The sequence below is a fragment of the Nothobranchius furzeri genome, chromosome 18 (assembly GCF_043380555.1).
Source record: "Nothobranchius furzeri strain GRZ-AD chromosome 18, NfurGRZ-RIMD1, whole genome shotgun sequence".
In the NCBI taxonomy this organism is placed as follows: domain Eukaryota; kingdom Metazoa; phylum Chordata; class Actinopteri; order Cyprinodontiformes; family Nothobranchiidae; genus Nothobranchius; species Nothobranchius furzeri.
Genome location: NC_091758.1, coordinates 43,956,784 through 43,975,340, shown reverse-complemented (window position 1 = coordinate 43,975,340; position 18,557 = coordinate 43,956,784). Strand labels below are relative to the sequence as shown.

The window sequence follows — 18,557 nt, the reverse complement described above, 5'->3', positions numbered from 1 at the left end:
CAGGTTTTGAAAAAAGGCGGGGCTTTGGGAGCATGGCGAAATTCGCCATCACGCCATGGCAATACGTTTGCCTCTCATTTCTTCAATTATCGTGACATCACCACAAAATGTCTGGTGAGTGATCCTAGTCTGACCCCCAATAGAAATGGGCATCTGAGATTTGTGGGCGTGGCCTATATTCTGAAATAGCGCCCCCTAGGACTATTAAAACTGTCAGCCCCAAGACAAGGTTTGACTGAGGATTACGAAAATTGGTACACTCATGTAGGGTCTCTGGCCCTACAAAAAAGTCTCTTGGAGCCAAGCGCAATTTCGCACAGGAGGTCGGCCATTTTGGTCCAAGTACTCGATTTAGTGGTTTTCGCACACGTTGTTTGGACATTGATGGCCCGTTGCCCTTTACACCGATCACCTTCAAACTTATGCTATGTACTTTTAAGTCAAAGGGGAAAAAATTCAACCGTCGGATTTTAAATAAGTATAAAGGTGTGGGCGTGGCTAAGCCTCAAACTTTGACCTTTCGCCATGACATTACTTGACTTAATAACTCCCATGTGCATGATCAGATCTAATTCAAACTTTGTCTGTGTGATCACTGACCACATCTCAAGACAACGACAATGTGGACAGCTGACATCACCTAAGCCCCGCCCCCTGACAACAGGAAGTCTATTGTTTTATGGTGAAATGCCCATATTTGTCCCCTCTAATTTAATGAAAATGACACTCAGGTCATACAGTGTCTTCATGATGTTTTAAAGACCATTCAGATCTGATAGCTTTCCAGAAAGGGAGGGGCTTTGATGCCATGGTGAATGCTGGCGTGACGCCATGACCTTACATTTGACTGTAACTTCCACAAACGGCCTCCGATTTGCCCGAAACTGAATATGGCAATGAACAATCATGCCCTTTAGCCAATGAGGCACAAACGGTTGGTGAATGTTATATAATGTCACCAAAGCTGACCTCAATGGGACTTTTCTGTAGTTGGTCACAGCGCCACCTAGATAACATTATCCTTCGATAACTTTAAAAAACATGGTCAGAATAGCATTAAAGTTGGTCACTGTCATCACACCACCAGTGTGGTAAAGATAGAGGATTCCCTAGTGGTGAGACATAAAATATAATGGTGGGCTCAAAGGGGATGCTGAGTCAGGGTGAGTTGCGGACAAGGTGGCCGTTAGCAGTTTCTGGTGTTGGGGTGGTCGACGTTTGTGTTCTGCGGACGTGCCCTGGTGCCCCGGGCTGCCGGCCAGGCCGGAGCGGCGCGGAGCTGCGAGGGCCGAACGACGCTGCTTGCAGCTTTAATTATTATTATTTTTTGTTATTCCGTGCCCCCTTTGAACAGCTTTTTGGGGACCTTAACATACCCCAAAACTCACAATATTTTGCACACTTGTCAGGCCTGGTGAAAAATTTGATATTTTAAAGGTCCCAAAAAAATCGCAAAGAAAATGGCTGAACAGCGCCCCCTACAAAGTGAAAAAAACCCCTCTCCATAAAGCTTAGTTTATCGTACAGTTATGAAATTTGGTACACTTGTAGTACTCAACAGTCCGCACAGAAAAGTCTCTTGCAACCATGGTCAATATCAAACAGGAAGTCGGCCATTTTGGGTTGAAATGGCGATTTTTTGCCGTTTTTGCCGTTTTTAGGGTCCGTTTCTGATTGGATTGCTCGATCATTTTTCGCACGATCGTCTCAAAAATTGTGTAAAATTGCTCAGAAGGGATGGGCGAACAAAATGAGATAAGGATTCTGAGTTTTCGTATATGTTGAAGGGGCGGAGCCAGGCCTCGAAGTTTGACTACTCGCCAAAAATATTTAAATTGCTATAACTTCATAACTGAATGGAATAGAGTTACCAAACTTTCTGTGGTCATTCGTCATCCACCCACAAAGTAAATTGAAAGGTCGGATGATGACATCACACAAGCCCCGCCCCCTCAGGACCAAAAAGATCAAGTTTTACTGTGAAAGGTCCCAAATTGCCCCATTTCACTTAATCACCACAAATTTGTAGCTGGTAACTCAAGACAAGTGGGGGTTGCTTGGCGTCACTTTATGGGAGTTTTCGGCAGAGGGCGGGGCTGTGGTGGCGCGGCGAATTCAGGCGTACCGCCTTGGCCTTACGTTTGCCTCCCATTTCGTCATTTCCAAAGATATCGTCACGAAACTTCTTGTGAGTGATCCTAGTCCGGCCCCCCAAAAGATCTGATGTGAACATCTGGTGGGCGTGGCCTATTTTCTGAAATAGCGCCCCCTAGGACCATTAAAACTATTAGCCCCAAGCCATGCTTTGACTGAGGATTACGAAATTTGGTACACTAATGTGGTGTCTCAGGACCTACAAAAAAGTCTCTTGGAGTCAAGTTCAAAGTCGCACAGGAAGTCGGCCATTTTGGATCAAGTACGCGATTTAGTGGTTTTCGCACACGTTGTTTGGAGAGTGATGCTCCGTCGCCCTTTTCACCAATCTCCTTCAAACTTCTGCTATATACCCTTAAGACATAGGGGAAAAAATTCAACCGTCGGATTTTTCAAAAGTTGAAAGGTGTGGGCGTGGCTAAGCCTCAAACTTTGACCTGTCGCCACGCTACTCTTTTTTTCACAGCTCCCTACTGGACTCCTTTTACCCAATCACCAGGATTCTGTGGCAAACAGCAGTAGACAAGTTGAGGTTACTTGGTCTCCAGTACTGGCAGGTTTTGAAAAAAGGCGGGGCTTTGGGACCATGGCGAAAATCGCCATCACGCCATGGAAATACGTTTGTCTCTCATTTCTTCAGTTATCGTGATATTGCTACGAAACTTCTGGTGAGTGATCCTAGTCTGAGCTCCAAGAGAAATAGACAGCTGAATTTTGTGGGCGTGGCCTATGTTTTGAAATAGCGCCCCCTAGGACCATTTAAACTATTAGCCCCAAGCCATGCTTTGACTGAGGATTACGAAATTTGGTACACTAATGTGGTGTCTCAGGACCTACAAAAAAGTCTCTTGGAGTCAAGTTCAAAGTCGCACAGGAAGTCGGCCATTTTGGATCAAGTACGCGATTTAGTGGTTTTCGCACACGTTGTTTGGAGAGTGATGCTCCGTCGCCCTTTTCACCAATCTTCTTCAAACTTCTGCTATATACCCTTAAGACATAGGGGAAAAAATTTAACCGTCGGATTTTTCAAAAGTTGAAAGGTGTGGGCGTGGCTAAGCCTCAAACTTTGACCTGTCGCCACGCTACTCTTTTTTTCACAGCTCCCTACTGGACTCCTTTTACCCAATCACCAGGATTCTGTGGCAAACAGCAGTAGACAAGTTGAGGTTACTTGGTCTCCAGTACTGGCAGGTTTTGAAAAAAGGCGGGGCTTTGGGACCATGGCGAAAATCGCCATCACGCCATGGAAATACGTTTGTCTCATTTCTTCAGTTATCGTGATATTGCTACGAAACTTCTGGTGAGTGATCCTAGTCTGAGCTCCAAGAGAAATAGATAGCTGAAGTTTGTGGGCGTGGCCTATATTCTTAAATAGCGCCCCCTAGAGCCATTAAAACTTTCAGCCCCAAGCCATGCTTTGACTGAGGATTACGAAATTTGGTACACTAATGTGGGGTCTCAGGACCTACAAAAAAGTCTCTTGGAGCCAAGCGTAAAGTCGCACAGGAAGTCGGCCATTTTGGTGCAAGTACGTGATTTAGTGGTTTTCGCACACATTGTTTGGAGAGTGATGCTCCGTCGCCCTTTTCACCAATCACCTTCAAACTTCTGCAATACACTCTTAAGACATAGGGGAAAAAATTCAACCGTCGGATTTTTCAAAAGTTGAAAGGTGTGGGCGTGGCTAAGCCTCAAACGTTGACCTTTCGCCATTACTTTACTTGACTTAATAACTCCCATGTGCATGATCAGATCTTTTTCGAACTTTGTCTGTGTGATCATTGACCATATCTGTAAACAATGACAATGTGGACAGCTGACATCACCTAAGCCCCGCCCCCTGACTACAGGAATTTATTTTTTATGCTGAAATGCCCATATTTGTCCCCTCTAATTTAGTCAACATGACCCTAAGGTCATGCACTGTCTTCATGATGCTGTAATGACCATTCAGATCTGATAGCTTTCCAGAAAGGGAGGGGCTTTGATGCCATGGCGAATTCTGGCGTAACGCCGTAATCTTAATATTCAATTTAATGGTGAGCTCAGAGGGGATGCTGAGTCAGGGTGAGGTGCAGACTAGGAGGCCATTCGCGGTTTCTGGTGTCGGGGTGGTTGACGTTTCTGTTCTGTCAGACGTGCACTGGTGCGACGGCAGACCGGAGCGGCGCGGAGCTGCGAGGGCCGAACGACGCTGCTTGCAGCTTTAATTAGGCCCGAGCAGCGAAAGCGCTGCGAAGGCCTCTTGTTTTTGCTCTGATTATTATTAGGCCCGAGCAGCGAAAGCGCTGCGAAGGCCTCTTGTTTTTGCTCTGATTATTATTATTTTTTGTTATTCCGTGCCCCCTTTGAACAGCTTTTTGGGGACCTTAACATACCCCAAAACTCACAATATTTTGCACACTTGTCAGGCCTGGTGAAAAATTTGATATTTTAAAGGTCCCAAAAAAATCGCAAAGAAAATGGCTGAACAGCGCCCCCTACAAAGTGAAAAAAAACCCTCTCCATAAAGCTTAGTTTATCGTACAGTTATGAAATTTGGTACACTTGTAGTACTCAACCGTCCGCACAGAAAAGTCTCTTGCAACCATGGTCAATATCAAACAGGAAGTCGGCCATTTTGGGTTGAAATGGCGATTTTTTGCCGTTTTTGCCGTTTTTAGGGTCCGTTTCTGATTGGATTGCTCGATCATTTTTCGCACGATCGTCTCAAAAATTGTGTAAAATTGCTCAGAAGGGATGGGCGAACAAAATGAGACAAAGATTCTGACTTTTCGTACATGTTGAAGGGGCGGGGCCAGGCCTCGAAGTTTGACTACTCGCCAAAAAATTTTAAATTGCTATAACTTCATAACTGAAAGGAATAGAATTACCAAACTTTCTGTGGTCATTCGTCATCCAGCCACAAAGTAAATTGAATGGTCGGATGATGACATCACACAAGCCCCGCCCCCTCAGGACCAAAAAGGTCAAGTTTTACTGTGAAAGGTCCCAAATTGCCCCATTTCACTTAATCACCACAAACTTGTAGCTGTTAACTCAAGACAAGTGGAGGTTGCTTGGCGTCACTTTATGGGAGTTTTCGGCAGAAGGTGGGGCTGTGGCGGCGCGGCGAAGTGAGGCGTACCGCCATGGCCTTACGTTTGCCTTCCATTTCGTCATTTCTAAAGATATCGTCACGAAACTTGTTGTGAGTGATCCTAGTCCGGCCCCTCAAAAGATCTGATGTGAACATCCGGTGGGCGTGGCCTATTTTCTGAAATAGCGCCCCCTAGGACCATTAAAACTGTCAGCCCCAAGCCATGCTTTGACTGAGGAGTACGAAATTTGGTACACTAATGTGGAGTCTCAGGACCTACAAAAAAGTCTCTTGGAGCCAAGTGCAAAGTTGCACAGGAAGTCGGCCATTTTGGTCCAAGTACGCAATTTAGTGGTTTTCGCACACGTTGTTTGGAGAGTGATGCTCCGTCGCCATTTTCACCAATCTCCTTCAAACTTCTGCCATCTGCTCTTAAGACATAGAGGAAAAAATTCAACCGTCGCATTTTTCAAAAGTTGAAAGGTGTGGGCGTGGCTAAGCCTCAAACTTTGACCTGTCGCCGCGCCACTCTTTTTTTCACAGCTCCCTACTGGACTCCTTTTACCCAATCAGCAGGAGTCTCTGGCAAATAGCAGTAGACAACTTGAGGTCACTTGGTCTCCAGTACTGGAAGGTTTCAAAAAAAGGCAGGGCTTTGGGAGCATGGCGAAAATCGCCATCACGCCATGGAAATACGTTTGCCTCTCATTTCTTCATTTATCGTGATATCATTACGAAACTTCTGGTGAGTGATCCTAGTCTGACCCCAAAGAGACATAGACAGCTGAAATATGTGGGCGTGGCCTAATTTCTGAAATAGCGCCCCCTAGGACCATTTAAACTAATAGCCCCAAGCCATGCTTTGACTGAGGATTACGAAATTTGGTACACTAATGTGGTGTCCCAGGGCCTACAAAAAAGTCTCTTGGAGCCAAGCACAAAATTCCACAGGAAGTCGGCCATTTTGGTCCAAGTACGCGATTTAGTGGTTTTCGCACACGTTGTTTGGAGAGTGATGCTCCGTCGCCCTTTTCACCAATCGCCTTCAAACTTCTGCTATATACTCTTAAGGCATAGGGGAAAAAATTCAACCGTCGGATTTTTCAAAAGTTGAAAGGTGTGGGCGTGGCTAAGCCTCAAACTTTGACCTGTCGCCGCGCCACTCTTTTTTTCACAGCTCCCTACTGGACTCCTTTTACCCAATCAGCAGGAGTCTCTGGCAAATAGCAGTAGACAACTTGAGGTCACTTGGTATCCAGTACTGGAAGGTTTCAAAAAAAGGCGGGGCTTTGGGAGCATGGCGAAAATCGCCATCACGCCATGGAAATACGTTTGCCTCTCATTTCTTCATTTATCGTGATATCGTTACGAAACTTCTGGTGAGTGATCCTAGTCTGACCCCAAAGAGACATAGACAGCTGAAATATGTGGGCGTGGCCTAATTTCTGAAATAGCGCCCCCTAGGACCATTTAAACTAATAGCCCCAAGCCATGCTTTCACTGAGGATTACGAAATTTGGTACACTAATGTGGTGTCCCAGGACCTACAAAAAAGTCTCTTGGAGCCAAGCACAAAATTGCACAGGAAGTCGGCCATTTTGGTCCAAGTACGCGATTTAGTGGTTTTCGCACACGTTGTTTGGAGAGTGATGCTCCGTCGCCCTTTTCACCAATCGCCTTCAAACTTCTGCTATATACTCTTAAGGCATAGGGGAAAAAATTCAACCGTCGGATTTTTCAAAAGTTGAAAGGTGTGGGCGTGGCTAAGCCTCAAACTTTGACCTTTCGCCATTACTTGACTTAATAACTCCCATGTGCATGATCAGATCTTTTTCGAACTTTGTCTGTGTGATCATTGACCATATCTGTAAACAATGACAATGTGGACAGCTGACATCATCTAAGCCCCGCCCCCTGACTAAAGGAAGTTATTATTTTATGCTGAAATGCCCATATTTGTCCCCTCTAATTTAGTCAACATGACACCTAGGTCATGCACTGTCTTCATGATGCTGTAATGGCCATTCAAATCTGATAGCTTTCCAGAAAGGGAGGGGCTTTGATGCCATGGCGAATTCTTGCGTATGCCGTAACCTTACAATTCAATTTAATGGTGAGCTCAGAGGGGATGCTTAGTCAGGGTGAGGTGCGGACTAGGAGGCCATTTGCTGTTTCCGGTGACGGGATGATTGACGTTTCTGTTCTGCCAGACATGCCCTGGTGCCCCGGGCTGCCGGCCAGGCCGGAGCGGCGCGGAGCTGCGAGGGCCGAACGACGCTGCTTGCAGCTTTAATTATTATTATTTTTTATTATTCCGTGTCCGCTTTGAACGGCTTTTTGGAGACCTTAACATACCCCAAAACTCACAATATTTTGCACACTTGTCAGGCCTGGTGAAAAATTTGATATTTTAAAGGTCCCAAAAAAATCGCAAAGAAAATGGCTGAACAGCGCCCCCTAGAAAGTGAAAAAAAACCCTCTCCTTAAAGCTTAGTTTATCGTACAGTTATGAAATTTGGTACACTTGTAGTACTCAACAGTCCGCACAGAAAAGTCTCTTGCAAGCATGGTCAATATCAAACAGGAAGTCGGCCATTTTGGGTTGAAATGGCGATTTTTTGCCGTTTTTGCCGTTTTTAGGGTCCGTTTCTGATTGGATTGCTCGATCATTTTTCGCACGATCAACTCAAAAATTGTGTAAAATTGCTCAGAAGGGATGGGCGAACAAAATGAGACAAGGATTCTGACTTTTCGTATATGTTGAAGGGGCGGGGCAAGGCCTCGAAGTTTGACTACTCGCCAAAAAAATTTAAATTGCTATAACTTCATAACTGAATGGAGTAGAGTTACCAAACTTTCTGTGGTCATTTGTCATCCACCCACAAAGTAAGTTGAATAGTCGGATGATGACATCACACAAGCCCCGCCCCCTCAGGACCAAAAAGGTCAAGTTTTACTGTGAAAGGTCCCAAATGGCCCCATTTCACTCAATCACCACAAATTTGTAGCTGGTAACTCAAGACAAGTGGGGGTTGCTTTGTGTCACTTCATGGGAGTTTTCGGCAGAGGGCGGGGCTGTGGCGGCGCGGCGAAGTCAGGCGTACTGCCGTGGCCTTACGTTTGCCTCCCATTTCGTCACTTCTAAAGATATCGCCACGAAACTTCTTGTGAGTGATCCTAGTCCTCCCCCACAAAATATCTGATGTGAACATCCGGTGGCCGTGGCCTATTTTCTGAAATAGCGCCCCCTAGGACCATTAAAACTGTCAGCCCCAAGCCATGCTTTGACTGAGGATTACGAAATTTGGTACACTAATGCGGTGTCTCAGGACCTACAAAAAAGTCTCTTGGAGCCAAGTGCAAAGTCGCACAGGAAGTCGGCCATTTTGGTCCAAGTACGCGATTTAGTGGTTTTCGCACACGTTGTTTGGAGAGTGATGCTCCGTCGCCCTTTTCACCAATCTCCTTCAAACTTCTGCTTTATACTCTTAAGACATAGGGGAGAAAATTCAACCGTCGGATTTTTCAAAAGTTGAAAGTTGTGGGCGTGGCTAAGCCTCAAACTTTGACCTTTTGCCATGCCACTCTTTTTTTCACAGCTCCCTATTGGACTCCTTTTACCCAATCACCAGGATTCTCTGGCAAATAGCAGCAGACAACTTGAGGTTACTTGGTCTCCAGTACTGGCAGGTTTCGAAAAAAGGCGGGGCTTTGGGAGCATGGCGAAAATCGCCATCACACCATGGAAATACGTTTGCCTCTCATTTCTTCAGTTATCGAGATATCACCTCGACATTTGTTGTGAGTGATCCTAGTCTGACCTGCAATAGAAATGGAGAGCTAAAATTTGTGGGCGTGGCCTATTTTCGGAAATGGCGCCCCCTAGGACCATTAAAACTGTCAGCCCCTAGCCATGCTTTGACTGAGGATTACGAAATTTGGTACACTAATGTGGTGTCTCCGGACCTACAAAAAAGTCTCTTGGAGCCAAGTGCAAAGTCGCACAGGAAGTCGGCCATTTTGGTCCAAGTACGCGATTTAGTTGTTTTGGCACACGTTGTTTGGAGAGTGATGCTCCGTTGCCCTTTTCACCAATCGCCTTCAAACTTCTGCTATTTACTCTTAAGACATAGGAGAAAAAATTCAAACGTCGGATTTTTCAAAAGTTGAAAGGTGTGGGCGTGGCTAAGTCTCAAACTTTGACCTTTCACCATTACTTTACTTGACTTAATAACTCCCATGTGCATGATCAGATCTTTTTCGAACTTTGTCTGTGTGATCATTGACCATATCTTTAAACAATGACAATGTGGACAGCTGACATCACCTAAGCCCCGCCCCCTGAATACAGGAAGTCTATTGTTTTATGCTGAAATGCCCATATTTGTCCCCTCTAATTTAGTCAACATGACACTAAGGTCATGCACGGTCTTCATGATGCTGTAATGACCATTCAGATCTGATAGCTTTCCAGATAGGGAGGGGCTTTGATGCCATGGCGAATTCTGGCGTAACGCCGTAACCTTACAATTCAATTTAATGGTGAGATCAGAGGGGATGCTGAGTCAGGGTGAGGTGCGGACTAGGAGGCCATTTGCGGTTTCTGGTGTCGGGGTGGTTGACGTTTCTGTTCTGCCAGACGTGCCCTGGTGCCCCGGGCTGCTGGCCAGGCCCGAGCGGCGCGGAGCTGCGAGGGCCGAACGACGCTGCTTGCAGCTTTAATTATTTTTTGTTATTCCGTGCCCCCTTTGAACAGCTTTTTGGGGACCTTAACATACCCCAAAACTCACAATATTTTGCACACTTGTCAGGCCTGGTGAAAAATTTGATATTTTAAAGGTCCCAAAAAAATCGCAAAGAAAATGGCTGAACAGCGCCCCCTACAAAGTGAAAAAAACCCCTCTCCATAAAGCTTAGTTTATCGTACAGTTATGAAATTTGGTACACTTGTAGTACTCAACAGTCCGCACAGAAAAGTCTCTTGCAACCATGGTCAATATCAAACAGGAAGTCGGCCATTTTGGGTTGAAATGGCGATTTTTTGCCGTTTTTGCCGTTTTTAGGGTCCGTTTCTGATTGGATTGCTCGATCATTTTTCGCACGATCGTCTCAAAAATTGTGTAAAATTGCTCAGAAGGGATGGGCGAACAAAATGAGATAAGGATTCTGAGTTTTCGTATATGTTGAAGGGGCGGAGCCAGGCCTCGAAGTTTGACTACTCGCCAAAAATATTTAAATTGCTATAACTTCATAACTGAATGGAATAGAGTTACCAAACTTTCTGTGGTCATTCGTCATCCACCCACAAAGTAAATTGAAAGGTCGGATGATGACATCACACAAGCCCCGCCCCCTCAGGACCAAAAAGATCAAGTTTTACTGTGAAAGGTCCCAAATTGCCCCATTTCACTTAATCACCACAAATTTGTAGCTGGTAACTCAAGACAAGTGGGGGTTGCTTGGCGTCACTTTATGGGAGTTTTCGGCAGAGGGCGGGGCTGTGGTGGCGCGGCGAATTCAGGCGTACCGCCTTGGCCTTACGTTTGCCTCCCATTTCGTCATTTCCAAAGATATCGTCACGAAACTTCTTGTGAGTGATCCTAGTCCGGCCCCCCAAAAGATCTGATGTGAACATCTGGTGGGCGTGGCCTATTTTCTGAAATAGCGCCCCCTAGGACCATTAAAACTATTAGCCCCAAGCCATGCTTTGACTGAGGATTACGAAATTTGGTACACTAATGTGGTGTCTCAGGACCTACAAAAAAGTCTCTTGGAGTCAAGTTCAAAGTCGCACAGGAAGTCGGCCATTTTGGATCAAGTACGCGATTTAGTGGTTTTCGCACACGTTGTTTGGAGAGTGATGCTCCGTCGCCCTTTTCACCAATCTCCTTCAAACTTCTGCTATATACCCTTAAGACATAGGGGAAAAAATTCAACCGTCGGATTTTTCAAAAGTTGAAAGGTGTGGGCGTGGCTAAGCCTCAAACTTTGACCTGTCGCCACGCTACTCTTTTTTTCACAGCTCCCTACTGGACTCCTTTTACCCAATCACCAGGATTCTGTGGCAAACAGCAGTAGACAAGTTGAGGTTACTTGGTCTCCAGTACTGGCAGGTTTTGAAAAAAGGCGGGGCTTTGGGACCATGGCGAAAATCGCCATCACGCCATGGAAATACGTTTGTCTCTCATTTCTTCAGTTATCGTGATATTGCTACGAAACTTCTGGTGAGTGATCCTAGTCTGAGCTCCAAGAGAAATAGACAGCTGAATTTTGTGGGCGTGGCCTATGTTTTGAAATAGCGCCCCCTAGGACCATTTAAACTATTAGCCCCAAGCCATGCTTTGACTGAGGATTACGAAATTTGGTACACTAATGTGGTGTCTCAGGACCTACAAAAAAGTCTCTTGGAGTCAAGTTCAAAGTCGCACAGGAAGTCGGCCATTTTGGATCAAGTACGCGATTTAGTGGTTTTCGCACACGTTGTTTGGAGAGTGATGCTCCGTCGCCCTTTTCACCAATCTCCTTCGAACTTCTGCTATATACCCTTAAGACATAGGGGAAAAAATTTAACCGTCGGATTTTTCAAAAGTTGAAAGGTGTGGGCGTGGCTAAGCCTCAAACTTTGACCTGTCGCCACGCTACTCTTTTTTTCACAGCTCCCTACTGGACTCCTTTTACCCAATCACCAGGATTCTGTGGCAAACAGCAGTAGACAAGTTGAGGTTACTTGGTCTCCAGTACTGGCAGGTTTTGAAAAAAGGCGGGGCTTTGGGACCATGGCGAAAATCGCCATCACGCCATGGAAATACGTTTGTCTCTCATTTCTTCAGTTATCGTGATATTGCTACGAAACTTCTGGTGAGTGATCCTAGTCTGAGCTCCAAGAGAAATAGACAGCTGAATTTTGTGGGCGTGGCCTATGTTTTGAAATAGCGCCCCCTAGGACCATTTAAACTATTAGCCCCAAGCCATGCTTTGACTGAGGATTACGAAATTTGGTACACTAATGTGGTGTCTCAGGACCTACAAAAAAGTCTCTTGGAGTCAAGTTCAAAGTCGCACAGGAAGTCGGCCATTTTGGATCAAGTACGCGATTTAGTGGTTTTCGCACACGTTGTTTGGAGAGTGATGCTCCGTCGCCCTTTTCACCAATCTCCTTCAAACTTCTGCTATATACCCTTAAGACATAGGGGAAAAAATTTAACCGTCGGATTTTTCAAAAGTTGAAAGGTGTGGGCGTGGCTAAGCCTCAAACTTTGACCTGTCGCCACGCTACTCTTTTTTTCACAGCTCCCTACTGGACTCCTTTTACCCAATCACCAGGATTCTGTGGCAAACAGCAGTAGACAAGTTGAGGTTACTTGGTCTCCAGTACTGGCAGGTTTTGAAAAAAGGCGGGGCTTTGGGACCATGGCGAAAATCGCCATCACGCCATGGAAATACGTTTGTCTCATTTCTTCAGTTATCGTGATATTGCTACGAAACTTCTGGTGAGTGATCCTAGTCTGAGCTCCAAGAGAAATAGACAGCTGAAGTTTGTGGGCGTGGCCTATATTCTTAAATAGCGCCCCCTAGAGCCATTAAAACTTTCAGCCCCAAGCCATGCTTTGACTGAGGATTACGAAATTTGGTACACTAATGTGGGGTCTCAGGACCTACAAAAAAGTCTCTTGGAGCCAAGCGTAAAGTCGCACAGGAAGTCGGCCATTTTGGTGCAAGTACGTGATTTAGTGGTTTTCGCACACATTGTTTGGAGAGTGATGCTCCGTCGCCCTTTTCACCAATCACCTTCAAACTTCTGCAATACACTCTTAAGACATAGGGGAAAAAATTCAACCGTCGGATTTTTCAAAAGTTGAAAGGTGTGGGCGTGGCTAAGCCTCAAACGTTGACCTTTCGCCATTACTTTACTTGACTTAATAACTCCCATGTGCATGATCAGATCTTTTTCGAACTTTGTCTGTGTGATCATTGACCATATCTGTAAACAATGACAATGTGGACAGCTGACATCACCTAAGCCCCGCCCCCTGACTACAGGAATTTATTTTTTATGCTGAAATGCCCATATTTGTCCCCTCTAATTTAGTCAACATGACCCTAAGGTCATGCACTGTCTTCATGATGCTGTAATGACCATTCAGATCTGATAGCTTTCCAGAAAGGGAGGGGCTTTGATGCCATGGCGAATTCTGGCGTAACGCCGTAATCTTAATATTCAATTTAATGGTGAGCTCAGAGGGGATGCTGAGTCAGGGTGAGGTGCAGACTAGGAGGCCATTCGCGGTTTCTGGTGTCGGGGTGGTTGACGTTTCTGTTCTGTCAGACGTGCACTGGTGCGACGGCAGACCGGAGCGGCGCGGAGCTGCGAGGGCCGAACGACGCTGCTTGCAGCTTTAATTAGGCCCGAGCAGCGAAAGCGCTGCGAAGGCCTCTTGTTTTTGCTCTGATTATTATTAGGCCCGAGCAGCGAAAGCGCTGCGAAGGCCTCTTGTTTTTGCTCTGATTATTATTATTTTTTGTTATTCCGTGCCCCCTTTGAACGGCTTTTTGGGGACCTTAACATACCCCAAAACTCACAATATTTTGCAAACTTCTCAGGCCTGGTGAAAAATTTGATATTTTAAAGGTCCCAAAAAAATCGCAAAGAAAATGGCTGAACAGCGCCCCCTACAAAGTGAAAAAAAACCCTCTCCATAAAGCTTAGTTTATCGTACAGTTATGAAATTTGGTACACTTGTAGAACTCAACAGTCCGCACAGAAAAGTCTCTTGCAAGCATGGTCAATATCAAACAGGAAGTTGGCCATTTTGGGTTGAAATGGCGATTTTTAGCCGTTTTTGCCGTTTTTAGGGTCCGTTTCTGATTGGATTGCTCGATCATTTTTCGCACGATCGTCTCAAAACTTGTGTAAAATTGCTCAGAAGGAATGGGCGAACAAAATGAGACAAGGATTCTGAGTTTTCGTATATGTTGAAGGGGCGGGGCCAGGCCTCGAAGTTTGACTACTCGCCAAAAAATTTAAAATTGCTATAACTTAATAACTGAAAGGAATAGAATTACCAAACTTTCTGTGGTCATTCGTCATCCAGCCACAAAGTAAATTGAATGGTCGGATGATGACATCACACAAGCCCCGCCCCCTCAGGACCAAAAAGGTCAAGTTTTACTGTGAAGGGTCCCAAATTGCCCCATTTCACTTAATCACCACAAACTTGTAGCTGGTAACTCAAGACAAGTGGAGGTTGCTTGGCGTCACTTTATGGGAGTTTTCGGCAGAAGGCGGGGCTGTGGCGGCGCGGCGAAGTCAGGCGTACCGCCATGGCCTTACGTTTGCCTTCCATTTCGTCATTTCTAAAGATATCGTCACGAAACTTGTTGTGAGTGATCCTAGTCCGGCCCCTCAAAAGATCTGATGTGAACATCCGGTGGGCGTGGCCTATTTTCTGAAATAGCGCCCCCTAGGACCATTTAAACTAATAGCCCCAAGCCATGCTTTGACTGAGGATTACGAAATTTGGTACACTAATGTGGTGTCCCAGGACCTACAAAAAAGTCTCTTGGAGCCAATCACAAAATTGCACAGGAAGTCGGCCATTTTGGTCCAAGTACGCGATTTAGTGGTTTTCGCACACGTTGTTTGGAGAGTGATGCTCCGTCGCCCTTTTCACCAATCGCCTTCAAACTTCTGCTATATATTCTTAAGGCATAGGGGAAAAAATTCAACCGTCGGATTTTTCAAAAGTTGAAAGGTGTGGGCGTGGCTAAGCCTCAAACTTTGACCTGTCGCCGCGCCACTCTTTTTTTCACAGCTCCCTACTGGACTCCTTTTACCCAATCGGCAGGAGTCTCTGGCAAATAGCAGTAGACAACTTGAGGTCACTTGGTATCCAGTACTGGAAGGTTTCAAAAAAAGGCGGGGCTTTGGGAGCATGTCGAAAATCGCCATCACGCCATGGAAATACGTTTGCCTCTCATTTCTTCATTTATCGTGATATTGTTACGAAACTTCTGGTGAGTGATCCTAGTCTGACCCCAAAGAGACATAGACACCTGAAATATGTGGGCGTGGCCTAATTTCTGAAATAGCGCCCCCTAGGACCATTTAAACTATTAGCCCCAAGCCATGCTTTCACTGAGGATTACGAAATTTGGTACACTAATGTGGTGTCCCAGGACCTACAAAAAAGTCTCTTGGAGCCAAGCACAAAATTGCACAGGAAGTCGGCCATTTTGGTCCAAGTACGCGATTTAGTGGTTTTCGCACACGTTGTTTGGAGAGTGATGCTCCTTCGCCCTTTTCACCAATCGCCTTCAAACTTCTGCTATATACTCTTAAGGCATAGGGGAAAAAAGTCAACCGTCGGATTTTTCAAAAGTTGAAAGGTGTAGGCGTGGCTAAGCCTCAAACTTTGACCTTTCGCCATTACTTGACTTAATAACTCCCATGTGCATGATCAGATCTTTTTCGAACTTTGTCTGTGTGATCATTGACCATATCTGTAAACAATGACAATGTGGACAGCTGACATCATCTAAGCCCCGCCCCCTGACTAAAGGAAGTTATTATTTTATGCTGAAATGCCCATATTTGTCCCCTCTAATTTAGTCAACATGACACCTAGGTCATGCACTGTCTTCATGATGCTGTAATGGCCATTCAAATCTGATAGCTTTCGAGAAAGGGAGGGGCTTTGATGCCATGGCGAATTCTGGCGTAACGCCGTAACCTTACAATTCAATTTAATGGTGAGCTCAGAGGGGATGCTTAGTCAGGGTGAGGTGCGGACTAGGAGGCCATTTGCTGTTTCCGGTGACGGGATGATTGACGTTTCTGTTCTGCCAGACATGCCCTGGTGCCCCGGGCTGCCGGCCAGGCCGGAGCGGCGCGGAGCTGCGAGGGCCGAACGACGCTGCTTGCAGCTTTAATTATTATTATTTTTTGTTATTCCGTGCCCCCTTTGAACAGCTTTTTGGGGACCTTAACATACCCCAAAACTCACAATATTTTGCACACTTGTCAGGCCTGGTGAAAAATTTGATATTTTAAAGGTCCCAAAAAAATCGCAAAGAAAATGGCTGAACAGCGCCCCCTACAAAGTGAAAAAAAACCCTCTCCATAAAGCTTAGTTTATCGTACAGTTATGAAATTTGGTACACTTGTAGTACTCAACAGTCCAGACAGAAAAGTCTCTTGCAACCATGGTCAATATCAAACAGGAAGTCGGCCATTTTGGGTTGAAATGGCGATTTTTTGCCGTTTTTGCCGTTTTTAGGGTCCGTTTCTGATTGGATTGCTCGATCATTTTTCGCACGATCGTCTCAAAAATTGTGTAAAATTGCTCAGAAGGGATGGGCGAACAAAATGAGATAAGGATTCTGAGTTTTCGTATATGTTGAAGGGGCGGAGCCAGGCCTCGAAGTTTGACTACTCGCCAAAAATATTTAAATTGCTATAACTTCATAACTGAATGGAATAGAGTTACCAAACTTTCTGTGGTCATTCGTCATCCACCCACAAAGTAAATTGAATGGTCGGATGATGACATCACACAAGCCCCGCCCCCTCAGGACCAAAAAGATCAAGTTTTACTGTGAAAGGTCCCAAATTGCCCCATTTCACTTAATCACCACAAATTTGTAGCTGGTAACTCAAGACAAGTGGGGGTTGCTTGGCGTCACTTTATGGGAGTTTTCGGCAGAGGGCGGGGCTGTGGCGGCGCGGCGAATTCAGGCGTACCGCCTTGGCCTTACGTTTGCCTCCCATTTCGTCATTTCCAAAGATATCGTCACGAAACTTCTTGTGAGTGATCCTAGTCCGGCCCCCCAAAAGATCTGATGTGAACATCTGGTGGGCGTGGCCTATTTTCAGAAATAGCGCCCCCTAGGACCATTAAAACTGTCAGCCCCAAGCCATGCTTTGACTGAGGATTACGAAATTTGGTACACTAATGTGGTGTCTCAGGACCTACAAAAAAGTCTCTTGAAGCCAAGTGCAAAGTCGCACAGGAAGTCGGCCATTTTGGTCCAAGTGCGCGATTTAGTGGTTTTCACACACGTTGTTTGGAGAGTGATACTCCGTCGCCCTTTTCACCAATCACTTTCAAACTTCTGCTATATAGTCTTAAGACATAGAGGAAAAAATTCAACCGTCGGATTTTAAATAAGTATAAAGGTGTGGGCGTGGCTAAGCCTCAAACTTTGACCTTTCGCCACGCCACTCTTTTTTTCACAGCTCCTTATTGGACTCCTTTTACCCAATCACCAGGAATCTCTGGTAAATAGCAGCAGGCAAGTTGAGGTCACTTGGTCTCCAGTACTGGAAGGTTTTGCAAAAAGGCGGGGCTTTGGGAGCATGGCGAAATTCGCCATCACGCCATGGAAATACGTTTGCCTCTCATTTCTTCATTTATCGTGATATCACCTCGACCATTGTTGTGAGTGATCCTAGTCTGACCCCCAATAGAAAAGGTCAGCTTAAGTTTGTGGGCGTGGCCTATTTTCTGTATTAGCGCCCCCTAGGACCATTAAAACTGTCAGCCCCAAGCCATGCTTTGACTGAGGATTACGAAATTTGGTACACTAATGTGGTGTCTCAGGACCTACAAAAAAGTCTCTTGGAGCCAAGTGCAAAGTCGCACAGGAAGTCGGCCATTTTGGTCCAAGTGCGCGATTTAGTGGTTTTCACACACGTTGTTTGGAGAGTGATGCTCCGTCGCCCTTTTCACCAATCGCCTTCGAGCTTCTGCTATATACTCTTAAGACATAGAGGAAAAAATTCAACCGTCGGATTTTAAATAAGTATAAAGGTGTGGGCGTGGCTAAGCCTCAAACTTTGACCTTTCGCCACGCCACTCTTTTTTTCACAGCTCCCTATTGGACTCCTTTTACCCAATCACCTGGAATCTCTGGTAAATAGCAGCTGACAAGTTGAGGTCACTTGGTCTACAGTACTGGCAGGTTTTGAAAAAAGGCGGGGCTTTGGGAGCATGGCGAAATTCGCCATCACGCCATGGCAATACGTTTGCCTCTCATTTCTTCAATTATCGTGACATCGCCACAAAATGTCTGGTGAGTGATCCTAGTCTGACCCCCAATAGAAATGGGCATCTGAGATTTGTGGGCGTGGCCTATATTCTGAAATAGCGCCCCCTAGGACCATTAAAACTGTCAGCCCCAAGACAAGGTTTGACTGAGGATTACGAAAATTGGTACACTCATGTAGGGTCTCTGGCCCTACAAAAAAGTCTCTTGGAGCCAAGCGCAATTTCGCACAGGAGGTCGGCCATTTTGGTCCAAGTACTCGATTTAGTGGTTTTCGCAC

The 18,557-nt window shown here is 45.6% G+C and overlaps 1 protein-coding gene across 1 annotated transcript in view; it reads left to right on the top strand.

Annotated features, from left to right (window-relative positions):
- qrsl1 (glutaminyl-tRNA amidotransferase subunit QRSL1) overlaps positions 1–18,557 on the top strand; it is a 70,724-nt gene that overhangs the window by 9,233 nt on the left and 42,934 nt on the right. The gene's annotated exons all lie outside the window — the stretch shown is intronic.